A 16,620-nucleotide genomic window follows, 5' to 3' on the forward strand; every position below is an offset into this window, starting at 1 on the left:
AGTCTGGTGGCACCTTAAAGACTAACAGATTTATTTGGGCATAATTTTTCATGGGTAAAAACCTCACTTCTGAAGAATGCATCTGAAGAAGTGAGGTTTTTACCCACGAAAGCTTATGCCCAAATAAATCTGTTAGTCTTTAAGGTGCCACCAGATTCCTTGTTGTTTTTTAAGCCACTGGGAACTCTTCTTCAGGTCTGAAGAAGGACATCAGGATGTCTGTGCCAAATACAAGTTGGGACAGATTGTTCAGCATAAAGGGTAACAGTTGTTGTAGGAAGCCACTTGAAATGGAGCAAACTGTAAGGGTTAGATTGTTATGCAAAAGGGTTTGAAGTGGGCCATTAAGGATTGTTACAAATTGTTGTAATAAACTCTGAAACCAGTGTCCCTGTTGAGTCCTTGGTTTTTTAGTGTCTGGCAGTGTTACGCATTTCTGAGTTCATGCTCACCTTTTGAAGGTGTTGTGCAGATTTCCTTTGAGGATGAGTATTGAACAATCAGATATGGAGTGATCACTTTTTGAAAAGTCTTCACTCACTGGTGACATGGTGTTCTTGTTTTTTTATCATTTTTCTGTGTGAGTTCATTCAAAAGCACAGTGATTGTCTGGTTTCACCTACATAGTTTAATATTGGGGCATTTGATGCACTGGATAAGGTACACCACGTTTTGTGACAGGCATGCATGGGACCCATGAATCCTGAAAGGTGTGTTGTGGGGAGTATTGATCATGGTACCAGTGGAGATATGTCTACAGGTTTTACTTCCGTTGTTCTGAGGGTTTGGTGCTGTTTTGAGTTGGTGTGTCCTAGTCTATGGAGAGTTTGCTTCTGATAATGAGGTTGGTGAGGTCAGGGGGTTCTTTGAAGACCAAATCGGGGGGTGGGGTTGGGAAATATTTCTTTCCGGCTGTGGTCCCCATTAAATATGGGTTGTAATTTTTTGATGATACCCTGAATGAGTTCTAGTGTGGGGTGGTAAGTGACAACTAGGGGTGTGTGGTCAGTGGTTTTTTTTTTCTGTATTGAAGCAGTTTCTCCCAGGTATTTGGGGGTGGCCCTTTCCATGATGCGATCAACTTCTTTGGTGGAGTGTCCTTGTATAGTGAAAACAGTTTTAAATGAATTAAGCTTGTACCGTCCACCAACAGAAGTTGGTCCAATAAAAGATATTAGTGTATCCATCTTGTCTCTCTGTTGTAAGACTTGCAAAGAGTGATTCCAACTGGGGTACAGATGATTAGAGGGAATCTTCTCTTTTGGCTCACCTGGCCTTTAGAACAGAAAGGTCTTTGGGTCACGCATCAGCTGTAGAAGGGTAGCCACACAGCTGTACTCTGAGGCATGGGTATAAGTATAGAACATTACTGAACATTTTATTCTGTCCAGCCATGATAATAAAATGAATGCAATCTTGCCAATCTTTTTTTTTTTTAATACTAATTTTGTGCTTTTATTTTCCGGCTATTGTGGATCCTTGTTTCAGAGAATCTCTTGATATAATAAACATTTCCTGAAGACACACTTCCTTCCTATGTGCTGCATGGAGGAAAACACCATGTCCTAAGTGAACATACTAAGGGGTATGGATTATTTTAGAGAACAGAGTGTCACTTGAAAACAAGCCTTCACTTTAAAGTGTGAACTACCTGCTCTTTACAAATGTACAAAGAACAGCATTCACAGTTACATTGTGTGTCTAATAATGGGAGCGGCCTACATAAAAATCCTGCCTCCAAACTCCCTGAACTTGCAAGAGTTTCTCACCTGGATCTAGATTGATTGAACTGAGCTCAGTGGCTAACCCTAGATTCAGTAAAAGGCCAAACCAAAATTTCAGCTCTGAACATTCCCCATCTTTGAGAAGCCTATTTCAAGTACAGAAAAGGGTATAATTATATCATGTTCCTCACCTTTGAGTTGTGAGGGATGAAGCCAAAGGAATATGCACTAGGGATAAGAAGCTGAGGGAGGAGGGAAAGCTCAATGGTTTGAGCATTGCCCTGCTAAACCCAGGGTTGTGAGTTCAATCCTTGAGGGAGTTTAGGATCTGGGGCAAAAATCTGTCTGGGGATTGGTCCTGCTTTGAGCAGGGGGTTGGACTAGATGACCTCCTGAGGTCTGTTCCAACCTTGATATTCTATGAGAATATGAATTGGCATACTAAATCAAGCCACTGGTACATCTTCCCGAAGTACATCTTCCCGGCTTCCTTCCGACATCAATAGCAATTGCCAGATGTTTCAGAGAAGGGTTGGGGGGAATCCTTCCTGAGCAGCTAGGGCAATCATCTTAATTACAGCTGATAATTAGGGTTGGGAGGCCCAGTAAAGGTTTGCAGGTTTGATTCAGACAAGCACCCAAAAGCCCGGCTGCTTATCGAAAGTTAGTCCTCCTTCACCACCTGAATCTGCAAAGCTGGGCTGAAAAGCTTGCAAGATTTCCAGAAATTTCTCATGTCAGGGCCTAGCAATAATATGAGATCAACCTTTATCATAGGGGGAAATGGGCAGAGGAGGTGGCATTCATATCACTGAGACGGGGGTCATAAAGGGCAATGACGACTGCTGAATGGTAATTCGACTGCTGGGATGGCTCTGATGGAATCATATTTAAACTTCCTTACTCACACAGTAGGTCCTTAAAAGTAGAGCTGGCTGAACTTTGGTTCACGGCAAATTTTGGCATTTCAAAATTTAATTTTGGTCTGATTTGGAATAAGACTGATTTTTTTTTAGATTTCCCACAAACCGGAAATTCCGAAAAGAAAATATATTTTGAAACACTGACGTGGTGCTTTCAAAAGGAGCTGGGACCCCAGTAGCTTCTGACTAAAAGTCACATTGTTGTCAGTTTCATCAGTGCTGTTAATGAGGCTACCCTAGAACCAGGGCTCTTGGAAGCCCAGGGTCCCTTGCCCCAGGACAGTTTGCATGGTGGAGCTGCCTGGAGCTTCAAACCTTGGGTTCCCCGGCAGCCCACCAAGCCACCCGGCAGATAGCCCTCAGAACCCTGCCTGTGATTTGACAAAAATAGTTGAACCTGAGATGGTTTCATGACACATTTCAAGTTCAACAAATTGGCATTTTCTGATTAAACATTGCTTTGGCAGATAATTCCTGACCAGCTCTAAACCCTTCTGTTGCTACTGAAAGGAGGTAATACAATCCAGTGGATAATGTAGTGGACTAAGAGATATGGGTTCTGTTCCCAATTCTTACACTGACCTGCTCTGTGCCCTTGGGAAAGTCGCTTTCCCCCTCAGTTTCCTGGTCAGTAAAATGGGAATAAAGCTACTTGCCTGATTTTGTAAAGCACTTTAAAATATGGATACAAAGTTCTATACAACAGAGAAGTGCGGTTAAAGTGAGCCTGCCTAACGGGGAAGGTCAACAAAGCCCTAGCTAGATAGGATCAAATGCATCATTACATGGAACAGAAACTGCAAAGACATGCAAAGGAACAGAAACTAAATTCCTAGGAAGATCTGTAAGAAACAAAAATACACCAACCACATAAATTATTTAATGAATCTCTCATGTCCATTAATGGGTACTTAAGCAGTGCCTTGGGAGGAGCCCCTACTGGATCACATTTGTATCGGTATAACTGGACATCATGCTTCAGTATGATCAAAAACTATTTGTGGCATTTCTGCCAATTGGTGGGCATACACTGCAGTGCCCCAGCCTGGGGCTGGAGTTCCAACCCATTGCAGCCATTACTAATACCAGGGCCCAAATAATGCACAGAGGAACTCCGATCATGCAACTAAAGCCTTCAACTGGCTGAGCTGTAGTGGCTGTGATGGGCTTTTCTCAGCTGTAAATCACTGAGGATGCTGTTTACATCACCTGGGGAAATTAAAACACGAGGCCAGAGTCTGATCTTAGCTGCACCAGTTAGCAGAGTGCTATTCATGTGACTTATCAGACTCTGGCTGTCAAGTCAATATAGGGCCTGTACATTGCTCTTGGGCACCCCCTGTGGGTTCTGAAACAACAGTTAACTGGTGACTCTTGCAGAACAATTTTGAAAATGGGATTTTAGCAAATGAAAAGGGAATAATACACAACAGCGCTAAGCGAAAATGAAGAGCAGGAACCGTACCCTTTTGAATCCAGTTTAGGTGACCGTAAGCTGAGATTTGGTTTTGCCTCAACACCAGGTGAAACGTGATGGCTTTGACTGAGTTTAGCACTGAGTTTTGGGGTTTGTTTGAATTTGAAACACAAAGTGGAACTTGGAAGCAAGGGCTTGAACTCATCTGGATCAACAACATTGGAGAAAATGTTCCAATGCACTTGGGCAAAGGTAACCCAGGCTAACACTGGTGGCTCTGTGTCCTGCTCCAGCCAGGGCCGGCTCTAGGCACCAGCGCTCCAAGCATGTGCTTGGGGCGGCACTTTCCAAGGGGCGGCACTCCGGCCCCTTTCTTTTTTTTTTTTTGCTTGGGCGGCAAAAAGCTGGGAGCCGGCCCATGCCAGAGCCCTGCTGCTGGAGAGCCAGTGCATCGTCCCCTGGAGCTGAGCCTGGGCTGCGGCGGTGAGAGGGGCTCCCAGAGTGTGTGAGGAGCCGGGGAGGGAGGGAAGCGGGGCCTGGGATGCAGGGAGGGAGGAGGGGTCCTGCTGCCACCACCGCTGCTGCCACCGTTGCTGCTCTGAGTCTCCCCAGGGTGATGTGATGTTTCCCCGCCCGAGTGGGCTGTGCAGGGCGCCGCCGGGCTGGGCAGGGGGTGCGGATCCCGGCTCGCGCGCTGATGGGGCGAGTGGTTGGGCAGCCCGAGCTGCCCCCTCCTGCCCCTGGACCCAGCCCACCGCGCACCTCCCCCGCCTCAGCCCCGTGCTGCTTGCCACGGGCCCCCACAGCGCCACGGGCGGGGAGAGGCAGAGCCCGGCTCCAAGCGGGGCAGCAGGGGATACTGCCCCGCCAGGGGACCCCCGCAGCTCGGGCACCTGGGGGTCAGTGTCCGTCCTCTCGGCTCTGCCTGCACGGGGCTGGGGAAGCAGCTGTCAGCGCCTGCCCCTCTCAGCCCGTGCACCCCCCATCCAGCTCGCAGCCTCTTCACTTGTACCTCACCCCATCGCTCCTTCGTCGCACCCCTCACCCCGCACCTCTCCCCTTGTACCCTCCCCCAGCCCTCTCCTCCCGCACCTCCCCCTTCCCCTGCATCTCTTCTCCCGCAAACCTCCTGACAGCCCCTCTCCTCCTCCACCCTCCTTCCCGAGTACATCACACCCCGCTTCTCTGCCAGTGTAGAGCCCCCAAACATCCCCCCACCCGCTCCTCTGCCTGAACCCTCTTTACTAGATCCCCATCCCTTTCTGGGTACAAGGTTTGAGGGTTAGTCCCTATGCCTTCCATGTGCATTTGGAGCACTGAAGATGGGGTTGCGGGGGGGCAAGATTTATACTAAAGTGAAATAAAAATAGGAGAAACGGTTTGATCCCCACCGCAAGTGTAAACGGGGATTGCTGTGGTGAACGAGGAGGTCACGTTGGGGGGGCAGGGCTGGGGCGGCAGGGGGTGCGGGTGGGGGAGGACACTGGTTGTGGGAGGGAGAGCCCAGGGCTGGGGTGGGGGGCAGCCAAAAGTTTTTTTGCTTGGGGCGGCAAAAAACCTAGAGCCAGCCCTGGCTCCAGCGGGCCGAACATATGGTGGTTTAAAAGACTGCTGCTCTCAAGCTAATAGAGTTGATCCTTTAACTAGGATGGTAGGGGGCATGCTTTTTAGATCCATAGGTTCTGGGTTCAGGCCCCACAGGCAACCAGCACAAGGGTGTCATTACACAAAGCAAAACGGCTGAGTTTCATCCAGCTCGTCTCTCTTCAGGGGCGGTCGCAACAACCTGGCTCTGGAGAGCAGCTATATTAAAGGACTGACTCTATGCTTCGATCAGAGTTCTCACACTTTCCTATAAGGCCTAGGAATGGTCTCCCCAAATCTCTACATTTGTTCTGGCAGCAGCCCATCTTCTACTTCCTTATGTTCATCTGTCTGAGGCTGCTGCTGTCCACGCAGTTGAAGCTGGTGCCACCACTTCCTCCTGATGGCGAATGCTTGAAGCACAACTAAAATCACACTGACACAGTTAAAGACACACATGTATTTATTTCACTATTACACACGAGACGACACAGGCAAAAGCAGCTTAAAACACAGGTGGGGGGGCCTAGGTTAAGTCAGGCCATTTTAAATGTTGCATCAGTTTGATGGGCTGAGCAACTCTGTAGCTAAGGGATTTCTCCCTCTGTGGGTGGGGGGGCAAGCTGAACTATACACAGTACTGCAGCACCTCCATGCAGCCAGGCTGACAGCAGCACATCTGCCCTGCATGTGTCAGAAGGCGGGTCTCTTGTGAATGAGGAGGAGAGTTAATGTGAGTAATTTTCAGTGGGATAAATATATAGAGAGTTCACTCCCAGAATAGAAGGAGAGTTGAAATGAAGCAAAAAAGAAGTGTGTGTGTGTGTGTGTGTGAGGGGGAGAATAACATTAATGTCAGCAACAAAGGAATCAAAGCAACATTCTAGGGGACAGCTCAATACCAGTGGAAGAGGGGGACTTTAAGACCAGCCTTTTTGAAAGTCTTTGACATGCCAGTGGGTCTTGACTGCAGTGGTCTATGACACTGGCACCTCTGGTTTAAAAAGTAAGGGCTTCAAATCTTCTTGCATTTTCTTTAGGGATCATGAATGGGGCTGGACAAACACTGGGGATTCTTTTCTGAGAAAAAAAATTCAAACCAACAAAAACTGTTCACCTCCTTTAAAAACAATTCCACAATTTTCCAATTTTTTGATGAAATGGTTCAAAGTGTGGGGGGGGGGAATCATTTTGATTCCAATCAGACAGAATTAAAACATTTTTTTTAAAAAAGTTGTTTTCACCTTTCTTTCTTATGACATTTGGGGGGAGGAAGAAAAAAAATGAAGAGAAAGGGGGAAAATATCTCACAAGCTAAAATTTCCATTCCGATTTCTGTTCAAAATGATGTTCTTTGGTTTTGTCAGAAAAAATGGAAAATGTCAAATAATCTCATTTTTTTCATGAATATTCCTATAGTGTCCAAGAAATAATTTTTCATTTGGGGCGGGGGAAACTTTTTGAGGAAAACGTTTTGACCAGTCTTAATAAAATTGTCTCATTTCCTTTGAAGAGCTTCTTTCATAAGAGGGCTTCACTTCAGAGGGTCAAGGCACTTTTCACAAGAGAGGCTGAAGAAAAAGGGAGAAAGAAAAAAGAGACGAGAAAGCTATTAGGGAGAGCAAACCTGAGGTGGCAGCATATGTAACAGTTCAATGTGCTGTTGAAAATCCCCAGGGGTAGTCACAAAAATCCATCAGTGTCCTGAATGGTCACTTGAGGTTTGTATAGCACTATGTATACCATCAGTAAGAGAGGGTGCCAGCTGGCTAGACAACTAACATTGCAGAGCTGCAGAGCCCAACACTGCAAATATATACAAAGCAAACACAGTGCCACACACTTAATTTGTCTGAGGCTTGCATGAAGGCTTGTGCATATATGGGTTGAAATCAGGGGGAGAAAAGGGGTGAGAGATGACTGCCTGGCTGTTGTCATTAGCTTTTAAATGTTAATGGAGGCATGAGTGCTATTTAAGTTCTGTTTCAACAGCCTTAGCAGACTGGTGGTTTCTCCCAATAAAAAGCAGACACTAGCCAAATCCTTCCAGAAATATTCCCCATCTTCTTTTAGGAATTTCTTTTCATGAAAGAGGATTAACTGATCCTAAAGGGGAAATAGGATAAAAGGATATGGTTATTTTTTCTCCTGGAGACAACCAGCGTTTGTAAAACTCAGAGGATATGTAGCCACAATGAAAGACCTACATTTATGTAGTGCTTTTCATGAAGAAGGATCCTAAAGTTCTTTACAAAGTGACCTAAGAGAAAATACTTTGCTAACTCAAACTAGATGCTGCTACCCAGCATGAGCTAGGAACTACTAGGAGTTATGACATCTACTAACACACAGCAGCTGTTTTAACAGCAACACTGCATAACAATTAAGACAGGAAATGAAGAAGACTGTATCTATTTGAATCTACAGGTGAAATTTGGAGGGGAAGTGGTTAGAACTGGAAGTTGACTGGGAAAACTGATTAACTCAATGTCAGCAATAGGGCAAATGAAAGTAAGGGATGTTTTACAACTGTATGAAAATGTTGTCCTTTAAAGCAAAAATAGCAAATATTGTTTAAAGCTATGTTTATTCATGTTTACTGGTACACTATAGACACACCATACATACCATACAACACATGCATGCCAGAGCTGTCTAAGTTGCTTATACTATATAGCCACAGAATGATTTATTTGAGCAGTCTTGTGTAATTAATTGACTACATAATCAAGCAGCTCTACTGCATGAATATGCGCTGAGAGCTAGATTGCTGAGAAGAGCTTTGTACCCTTTTAGGCACCTAACCAAGGGTCAGGTTTTCCAAAGTGCTCAGCAGCAGAAGTTCCCATTGTGACCATTATGGCCAGATTTTGAAATGAGATCAATACCCAATGTCCTGAGTCCTTTGGAAAAGTCTGGCCGTACCCTAGTGATGATCTATTGGGCTGATCTTGCTCCCTTTAAAATCAGTAGCAAAATTCTCGCTCACTTCAGTTTGTCATGGGATCAGGTCTGCCCCTGTTCCCACTGAAGTTAGTGGCGAAACTCCAGTGGGAACAGGATCAGGCCCTTAACATAGTTTACATTCTTCATGTGTTCCACCTCTGAGTATCAGGATTAACCTTCTACAACGCAGCCTCTAGTCTTCCGCCCCGATGGGCTGGTGTTAGTTGTGTCCTTGGGTTTTGCTCTCTCGCGTTTGCATCTTAAGAGTCCCAGCGACACCAGAAAGAGCAGCTGCCAACACCCCGGGAATATCTGCTTTGGAATCTCAACTACTGTGCAAAGTTGCTGCTGCTCCAGCTTGAGCTTTGTGTTTTCAAAAGAAATCTGTCCAACAACAACACCACCCGAAAGGGGGGAAAAGGGAGGAAAAAAGGCTTCATATAACAGAATTAACAGAGCTGCCGCAGCAGCACCATTCAGCTAAGAGGGAACTCCTCCCCCCGCCCTTTAACAGCAGTTTCATTTGTTTTTGTTTCCAAACTTATTTTACGGGCCACTCACGCTGCCTGCCCCCCTTTGTCTAATTTGGATCCCGAGCCTCCATGCAACTGACTCTTGGTGTAACTGTAAATCTTTTTATGGCCCTTCTGCCTGCGAACTGCAAAAGCGGTGCCACTGTAAGCTGTCTAAATGGGTTGTAAATCCACTCAGTGCATTGAAGGAGGCAAAAGGGTTTTAAGGGAAAGGGGGCGAGGGGGAAGCTTAGGGTAGCTGGACAAACACTGGGTTAAAAAAAGCATTTGCTAAATGGAACTAAAATAACAGGAGTCGAAGGGAAAATATTAACACCGGGAAAAAATGAAACACGAACTAATATTTCTGGGTGGTTCAAAAGAAAAATGCTTCTGTAGAGCTGCTCAGCTTTATTAATGTTCAAGAATTTATGGAAGCATGCTGGGTACCCTCAACTCCGATTCACATCGATAGGAGATGAAAGTGCTAAGCAGCTCTGGGAATTGCTCAGCATCTGGCAGGATCAAGCCCGAGGCAGTATTGCCTAGTGGACCAGACTCAGAAGACATGGTTTTAGTCCGAGCTCTGCCTCTGGCATGCTGGGTGACCATGGGCAAGGTACATCACACCTCTGTGCCTCAGTCTCACCCTCTGTAAAATGGGGTTATCTCTTTTATAAAGCTCTTTGAGGTCTACCAATGAAAGTAGTTATTATTATTAAATACCAATAATAAAGGCTCTGAGCCTATCCCCATTGAAGTAAATCGGAGCATTCCCATTCGTTTCAATGGGAAGCAGAATTAGGCCGTGATGTATATTCTCTCTTTGTCTATCTAATCTATTGCTCTTAGCATCATAGTATTAAGGCTCCAAGGGCCTGCTCCAGAAACCACTGAAATCAACAAGAATCTTTCCATTGCCATCAATGAACTGTGGATTTGGCCCAAAGTCACAGACAAGCTGAGGGGTATTTCAAAAAGAATTTAAGTGGGTGTGAGATGGAATTGAGGAGTTTGGAGACAGGAGAATGTAGAACAGTAGCTATTTAAAGACCAGGTTTGCTACTGAGTGTTCCCCTTTAATAGGGTTATATAAACATGCTCCGTCTCCATGTATGTGGAAAAACAGGCAGTGAGGTGAGACTATATCCCTTTATTTCTTATGGGAAATATTGCACATAGCTAAACCACCTCTTTCCCTCTCCTCACCCACCACCCACGGTCCCTGGAAGCTCTTAGCAGCAATGTACAGTGTTAGAGCCACGTCGGTAGTGGTGCTAAAGTTAAAGAGTTCACAGCATTTCCATTAGAACAAAGCTCCTGTTTTCATTGCATTCCAACTTGGCCATGAAGGTTTGATCTGAAATTTGGCACTCAACATGTCAGAACGGGAGGGGCGGTTTTCTCTGGTTTGTTTGCTTCACTTCCTTGCAAATGAAAAATAAAAGGCTCTTGGTTGCCTTTGTGAAATGAACGGATGGGACTCAGCCCAGCTTCCCTGGGGGCAGGTGTGGCCCCTTCAGAACCCCCTCCCCTCCAGCCTCCGCCAATCACTGGCATTAATTGGCCTCTCTGTTGCCAATCTCAGCAGAAAGGTCGGGGGTGAAAAGGTCTGCAAAGTGAACGCCTCTCTTGTTCTTGCAGTGGAGCAGTGCAGATCACTGACTGCTGGTTCAGGTCATGAGATGTTGGCATTCTGAAATAAAAGAAGCCCATTAAAATGTGCAGATATTTAACGATGAGAAGTGTCGTCTGCACCTGGACAGTAAGTAGTTTTCAAAGAAAATCCATCTGGGATTTTATAGCTTGTTCTCTCTCTCCACTCGCTGCACAAGAACATACAGGAGCTGGATTGTCACATACCAGAATGGTTCCAAAAAGCTGTTTACATGCCACCAGGTCAATAATCTACACAGCTTTACACACCACATTATCTCAATCAGCAGTAAAAAGTTTGAATATGCATTTTTAAAACTGTGCACCAGATCCTCAGCTAGTGCAATTTGGCATACCGCCACTGAATTCAACAGAGGGTTTACACCAGCTGAAGATTTAGCCCACAGTATTAGGCACGTTTTGGAACGACAGATGAAACCAGGATTTGGAGTTATGCTGATTTTGAAGTCAATGGAGCTATGGCCAGTTTTTACATTAGCTGAGGATTTGGACGGTCCTGTATATATTTGCAGGATGGACTGTCGTGTGATTGTGGGAGACATTACTGTCTACCAGGTAAATAATATACAGAACAAAGGAATTGGGTAGCATGCCTTTAAATAGATTGAGAGCCCTACAACATTTATTAAGATGAAAAATATGTGGGGCCAGATGATTTTACTTTCATTAATATGGCAGTTATAACTCCCCATTGTTGTCAATCCTTGCAAATTTATCTCAAGTCTCATGATATCTGTGTTTTTATCAAAGCCTTAGCTCCTGGATTCAGGTGATTACATGAGAATCTCAGCTTTCATATTTTTTTATTTATTTTTTTTTTAAAAAGCATCTTTCTAGCCCTTGTGTCTGCAGAGAAAAATTTGAAAATGTGAATGCAAAAGGCTAAAAAATTATTATTTTAAAACATTTATTATTTTTTAAAACTTTTGAGTTTTAAGCTATCTCATGGGTATGGGGGGAGAGGGGGTGAGGCTGACGGTACTGTATATCTGATATCAATGGAGTGATACTAAAATGAAACCAATGTAAGTAGAAGCAGAATTAGGCCATGATGTATATTCTCTTTAAATATCTGCCCATGCTACTAACCCAACCTACCATCATAGTTAACATGGAAATAATTTTAAAGTCTCATTTACTTTCCACTATTGATTCTCTTTGCTCACTGTTTGAATTTCTCTCACCTTGGACTAAGAAACTAGGCTGGATACCATCAACGTTTATACTCAGTGCAGTTTTGTCAACTTCTTGTGGTTTTATCACAAGTCTTGTGATATTTGATGTTATTTTTAAAGCCCCACCTTCAGGAGTCATGTGAATGCATGAGGAACTCAGCTTTCGATTTTTAAATGGTTTGGGTGAAAAGCTTGAAAGTGTCACCCAAGTACAGCCTAAAGTTACAAAAAGCAGAAGGTAAAATAAAAAGCGTGCAAAGTATTTTCTTTTTAAAAAATCTCATGCTTTTTAAGGCAAATCTCATATTTGGGGAAGGGGGCTGACTCAGGATTCTTAAATACATGGGGTTGACAACCTCTTAGTATCACTTTTTGGTACCCATCCACTAGCACAATGTGTTGTGTTTGGGTTTTCAGCCCAGCAAAGGAATATTAAAATCCCAATCAACCCCTGTACTTCAGACCTGAATAATTCAACTGCATCCCTTTTAAAGTGCATGAACAATAGCCACCAGTGTTTCATATGGGCTGGCAGAACTTCCAGGACAGATTTTATTTCCATAACTAGTATTTAAAAAGAAAAAGATAAGAAATTTCAATTAGCAATAAAACAAGCAAACAAATACATTAGAAACAAAACCAAACCTTCTTCATTCAAATAACTTGAAGGGTCTGACCTGAACTGATCAAACCCAGGAAATTCAGTGATGGCAACTGGTACTCTGTCTCCTAACCACCCCACTATGCATCAGCATTGGGGCTCACTTTAAAAAGAAAATTGGTCCAGGGGTTAGGATGCTACCTTTCTTTTTGGAAGTCCTAAGTTCAAGTCCCTACTCTGTCACAGGCTTTCAGTGTGACCTTGGGTATATCAGCTAGCCTCTCTGTGTTTCAATTCTCCAGCTATACATAAGAATATAAGAACGGCCATACTGGGTCAGAACAAAGGTCCATCCAGCCCAGTATCCTGTCTTCCAACAGTGGCCAATGCCAGGTGCCCCAGAGGATATAACGGGGATAAAAGCCTTGCCCTGCCTCACAGGTGTGTTGTGAGGATAAATATATTAAAGACTGTAAATTGACCAGTTAAAATGGAATGGGGCCCACATACGTACATTAAATAGCTGTACAATGGCAGATAAGATATCCAGCAGCTCTGAGTTCCCTGCCATGCTGGCGTATAATGAAATGAGGAGAGGTGGTTTAAATATTTCAACATCTGAAATTTTCTGATGAAAAGAGGGTGTTTTTTCCCCCCACAGGAATTTTCACCAATCAGCTGAGCCTTTTTTTCACCAGCTTTTTGTGCCTTAACTCTGAGCTGTCTTTGGTGGGTTTTATTTGTTTGTTTGTTTGCTCATTTATTTATTTATCATTTAGTTTCTGTCTGATTTCTAGCATCACAGCAATTTATTTTGAGGTCACATTTTATTTAGTGTGACTATTTCCGTTTTCAATCCTCCTCCTCTACCTCCTGCATACACGCGCGCACACACAAAGCATACACTCCAACAGCCATGTAAATACACACACAACCTAGCCACACCATAAAAAATGTAGATTTCAGCTTCATCTCAGCTTGAAAAAAACTGCTGCTGACAAGCTCTTTCACCTCTGAACTATAACCTTTGACTTGCCTTCTCGAGGAGATGGAGAAAGTCAATCAGGTGCAGAATGCCAAGATAACCACTGGGGTGACAGACAAGCCATTTCTAAGCAACCATTAAAAAGTGCACATGGAATTTAATGTTTAATATCAATCTGCAAGAAATGGGAAAACCCAACAGTGAAATGATATTGTGTTTGTGGCCATGTGCCTTTTTAGGGAAGTCTCATGCAGAGACAGGGTGCAGAGGGTGTATTCCTAGGGTTTTTTAATTGTTGGTACAGTTTCTGAAATGCAGCTGCTAGGTCCATTTCTGGACGGGTGCAGCTCTGCGGAATATATGGGAGCAATCTGAAGGCATAAGGATCTGCAGCGAAACTTTTCCGAGATGTTATGAAACATATAACAAGTGCAGGGAAAACATTTATTTTCCACCCCCAATCTGCAGCAAATTCATATTCCCTGAGATTATCTTCATATCCACACTTATAAAGTACAACAGGCATGTGCTGAGCTAACTAAACCAGCTTTAGTTTAGGTTAAATCCATAATATCACTGCCATCAGCTGCAGAAAAATAACATAAAACCTACTTCTATTGCCAGCAAGCCAATGTAGTATCAACAGTCAACACATGTCCTTCTCCTCTACTGCACATTCTCGCTTGTACTCTCCCCAGTTTGTATTCAGTGATTCAGGCCCTAACAAGTGATTTGATTTAAGATAGTAACTCTGGCCAAGATCATCAGTCAAAAGGGACCATTGTGATCATGTAGTCTGACCTCCTGTATAATACAGGCCATAGAATTTTCCCCAAAATAATTACTAGAGCAGATCTTTTAGAAAAAAACATCCAGTCTTGATTTACAAGATGAAAAATTCCATCACGACCCTTGGTAAGTTGTTCCAATGATTAACTACACTCGCTGTTAAAAAGGTATGCCTTGTTTGCAGTCTGAATTTATTTAGCTTCAACTTCCCATCCATTGGATCATGCTTTATCTGTCTCTGCTAGATTGAAGAACCCGTTATTAAATATTTGTTCCCCATGTAGATACTTATAGACTGTGATCAAGTTAGGCTCCTAACTTCTACTGAAATCAGTGAAAGTTAGGAGTCTAAATACCGTCGAGACTCTAGGACTCTGCCTCTGAAAACAATTTTAAAAACACTACCAGGATCTTGGGTGTGTTGCTACTAGAACTGGCTGAAAAATTTTCATTAAAACTTTTTTTGACTAAACACAATTTTTGTAAAATAGTTTCTTTTACTGTAAAAAGTTTTCATGTTTTCGTCAACAACTCACAAAAACAAACCAAACAAACAAACAAAAAACCAACAACCCCACAATGTTTAGGTTTTGGCAAATGAAAACTGAAAAGTTTCCCATATTAAACCAATTGGTTCGGGGTTCTCAGTTTCTCAATGTATATCTGAAAAAAATCAAAGAATAATTTTATTTTTTCATTAAAAAAATTTATGAGACAAAAAATTCATTTCCCAGTAAGCTCTAGATTCTAGCCATTCACACCAAACGTTTGTTTCCCAGCTGTGAATATTAATTCAATGGGAGTTAAGCTAGAGTGTGTATCAGTGAAATTACTGGACCGCATAGGCCTGGCACATTCCATGAGCCTCTTCAAATGAAATGACTATGAAATGAAAGCTCACTTTTGCACTCCATATTGCTCAGGATTTTGCTTCCATATCAGCATGCTCTAATAAGTTTACATTGCTTCTTTTTTCAGCCAGCCAAGCGCACATGGGTAGTGGATGTAATATGGTTGTTCACAGGAAATCACTCTAGATTGATTCAGTACAGAATGGGAGTCATACAGCACAGACACATACATTATTCAGGGGATTTGCATGGGTTTATAAGATCTCACCTGATCAGATGAGAAGCTTTTATGAAGTATCAGCTCGAAATGTGAACAGAATAGAAATGGACAAAACATTTTCTTTCAAATGTTTTTTTTAAATGGCTTTTATTCTAAATGAAAACTAGTAGAAAAAAAATTCTTTTGAAATTTTCTGGTTTTTCAACCAAAAAACAAACTAAATTAATCAGTTTTAAAAAAACAACTGACCTTGAAAAAAGAGTCAGTTTTCAGATTTTCACTGAAAAAAACAAAAGATTTCAGGTAAGTGTTTTTAAAAGAACAAAAATGTTTCATTTTCTTTTGAATATTTTCATTTAAAACAAAAAAGAATATTTACCTATCAGTTCTAGTACAGATGTATGTCTACGGAAGGACTAAGAACGTAGTGGAGATTTATTGATAATTCCCATATATATCCACATGAATTATATACTTGTAGTAGTTAGATTTTATACTGCTACACTTGGGATCTTATTTCAGGCCACGTTTACTGTAGTCACAACAATCCTCACCCACTGAAAGTAGTTTTTAAAGAGGGGCAGTCACTGGCAGTTTAATCTGAATTAAAGGCACCATATACAGAGGTTAAAGTTCATTCGATTGTAATCTTTGGGGCCTGGGCTGTCTTTTTGTACAGTATCTGTGTTTGTACAGTGCCCAGCACAACGGGATTCTAGTCCATGTCCGGGGCTCATTGGTACTACTGCAATAATAATACTACTGATTAAAGTCAACAACGGCTGACTATAGGATACAGAGTCTCCTTTCCAAACAGTCCTGCCCTTAGATAAGAGGAAGCCTGCGTCTGTTGGAGGAGAAAGATTGTATGTGGGTTAGGAGGAGGCTTGGTGTCCATGTTCTGTTGCAGGAAGGTTGAATATGGGCCTTGAGGGTTTGGGATAAACAAGGCGGGCAAAGATTTTTTTAAAATGGCTACTGATTTGAGGTACCTTAATATTTAGGAAACCCATACTTTGACTCGCTCTATAAAAGAAAATGTTTAGAATGTATTTTCCAATTTCCATCTGAAAATTCATACCATATCACTCCTTTTTGCTCATGTTTCTACCAGAAGTACCCAATATTGGAAGAGTTCTTTTTCAGATTACCGGCATCTGCCCCCCTTGAAGTTTTGTCACTGATAGCAGGATTCAGCCTTTAATGTAATGTGCTG

The sequence above is a fragment of the Terrapene carolina genome, unplaced genomic scaffold (genome assembly GCF_002925995.2).
Source record: "Terrapene carolina triunguis isolate 2854851 unplaced genomic scaffold, T_m_triunguis-2.0 Scaffold233, whole genome shotgun sequence".
Taxonomy (NCBI): domain Eukaryota; kingdom Metazoa; phylum Chordata; order Testudines; family Emydidae; genus Terrapene; species Terrapene triunguis.